Source organism: Chrysochloris asiatica, unplaced genomic scaffold (genome assembly GCF_000296735.1).
Source record: "Chrysochloris asiatica unplaced genomic scaffold, ChrAsi1.0 scaffold00024, whole genome shotgun sequence".
Taxonomy (NCBI): domain Eukaryota; kingdom Metazoa; phylum Chordata; class Mammalia; order Afrosoricida; family Chrysochloridae; genus Chrysochloris; species Chrysochloris asiatica.
In genome coordinates, this window is record NW_006408542.1 from 23,011,179 (window position 1) to 23,013,484 (window position 2,306).

Genomic DNA, 2,306 nt, shown 5'->3' on the forward strand with positions numbered 1-2,306 from the left:
GACCAACAATGACATCTTGAAATTTCTCAGGAAGAAGAGTGAAAAGGGAAGCCCATCTCCTGATCACATCTACCTGGAGGCAATCAGAAAGCATAAAAAAATACCAAAATACATACCCATCTAAGTATTAAGGCCACAGATAACTCCTGAATATGCCCCAAAACCAGAAACAGATAACCATATCTGCACATGTCCAGAAACGAGATAAAGTGACTGAGGCAAATGAGCTGGAAGATGGGCAGGCTTTAGAAACGCCTGAGAAGGAATTCAGTAAAATGATTATAAAATGTATCAAAACACTATACAACTCTTTCTGTTTTCTGTGTATAGTCACTGTGTTGTCGTTTACCCAGGCATGCAAGGCCCTGATGGACGAAGTGGAGTATGATGTCACCAAGGCTCGGCAGAAGAAGACCAAGGTGTGCTCCTTCTGAATAGATCCTGATGGGACATAGGAGAGGAGAAAGAGACCGTCCAAAAAGTGACCCACACCCTGAAGATCTGCATGTGTGTGGATTGGTGGGTCCTGGCGCTGCAGTGATGGAGTCTGAGAAGCCAGGAGGGATTCCCTTAGCTCAGTCTGAAGCATTCTTAACAGACCTTTTGGATAAAGTATGTGAGCGGATGAATGACTACAAACTTGAAGAAGACCCAGTAACTAAAGAGAGAACATTCAAGAGATTTGCTCCAAGGAAAGAAGACAATATATACATAGAATTTAAACAATTCCATTTTCATTCTGATGTTTACAGACCTTTGAAATTCACTTGTGAAACAATAATAAAAGAGTATGAAGACGAAATATTCTTACTTATCTGCCAGGAAGCAGACGATCTAGCTGACAAGCTGTGCAGTGAAAAATCAGATCTGTCTGAACCTTCTTCCACTAACCGCACTGAATTCTAGGAATGACTGCTCCTAGTTACAGAGAGGAGTAAAACCACCTCCCACAAGGTCAAAGTCTGCATGTTAGGTTTACATAAGAAATTGTATGCTTCTTGTTTATACCACATTTGTCTAATGCATGGTTTTAATGGAAAATCTGTTGTTTGGTCTCATGACAAACTTATTCTCATTGTAAGTAAAGTTGCAGAGTCTGTTAAACTTTAAAATTACCCTTGCAGGTTTTGATATAAATAAACTTGGCAATAAAGTATTTCATTCAGTAGTAGAAAAAAAGGTGAAGGCATTTGATAAAGAAATAAGGACTCAGTAAAAGACGTCGTATATTCTCTAAGAAATGTATATACACATAGGCAGTGTAAAGTGTTCTACTTGTTAAGAGTTGGATTTTTAAAAATACTTGATAAGTCATAGAATTAAGGAAATATATCACAATGAATACTGAATTAGGTCTTCTGGCTTACCTGGTTATTAGCGAGAGAAATACTTTTTGTCAGAAATGAGATTTAAGTTCCGAGAAATCATAAGTTTAAAAACTTTTGATTCTTTAGAATTTGGTTGAACACACAAAATATTGTGGATACTTATAATGAATATGAATTATATTGGCCTTTATTAAAAATACTATCTGGAGTCAAATGGTTTTGAAAGTTGATTTTTTTTTTTAAAGCAACAAAATTTCCTAAAATATGGCATCAATGATAATATTTTTTTGTACTGAAAATGCTCCTGTTTTTTAAGAGGAATTTTCAGCTAATGTTTAGTGTGTAAGTTGAATTATTGCCATTATTCTAGCTAGGTATGTTTTGGAAGTGGGACAGTATTCAGGGACCTGGTGGAAAGTTACCCTTAGGCACAAGAAATATGGATTATAATAACAGTATCTCTCTTGGGCACCTCATTGTTTCTGTTGAATTTGCATTCAATAGAATTGACCTTAATTATTCAAGATGTCAGGGTACTTGTTTAAAAAGAAAACCCATTGTTGCCAATGAACATGTAGTGGCAGGAGAATGCATAGTCTACCTCCAAAGAATTGAGAGCATAACTTTTTGCACGTGTTGCATAATTGCTTAGAAGGCACAGTATTTAAACCATTCTTAAACGTAGCAAAATTTACCCAAATTAAGGGAAAAAGCCACCACTTGTCTGTCAGTTTGTTGTACTATGGTGGCTTGTGAGTTTCTGTTATTCTGAAAGTTATCCCACCGGTATTTTAAATACCAGCAGCGTTACCTATGGTGGACAGGTTTAAGATGAGCTTCCAGACGAAGACAGACTAGGAAGAAGGAGTGATGAACTACTTCCGAATATTTAGTCACTGAAAACCTTATAAATTGCAGAGAAATACTATCTTTTAAGTGAAGAGGACTTAAAAAACATTTACTGATGAAGATCAAAGA

At 36.3% G+C, this 2,306-nt stretch overlaps 1 protein-coding gene and 1 pseudogene across 1 annotated transcript in view; one reads left to right on the forward strand and one right to left on the reverse strand.

Moving 5' to 3' along the window:
• Nucleotides 1-2,306, reverse strand: part of LHCGR (luteinizing hormone/choriogonadotropin receptor) — a 130,238-nt gene that overhangs the window by 31,798 nt on the left and 96,134 nt on the right. The gene's annotated exons all lie outside the window — the stretch shown is intronic.
• LOC102837913 lies at nucleotides 625-906 on the forward strand (annotated as a pseudogene).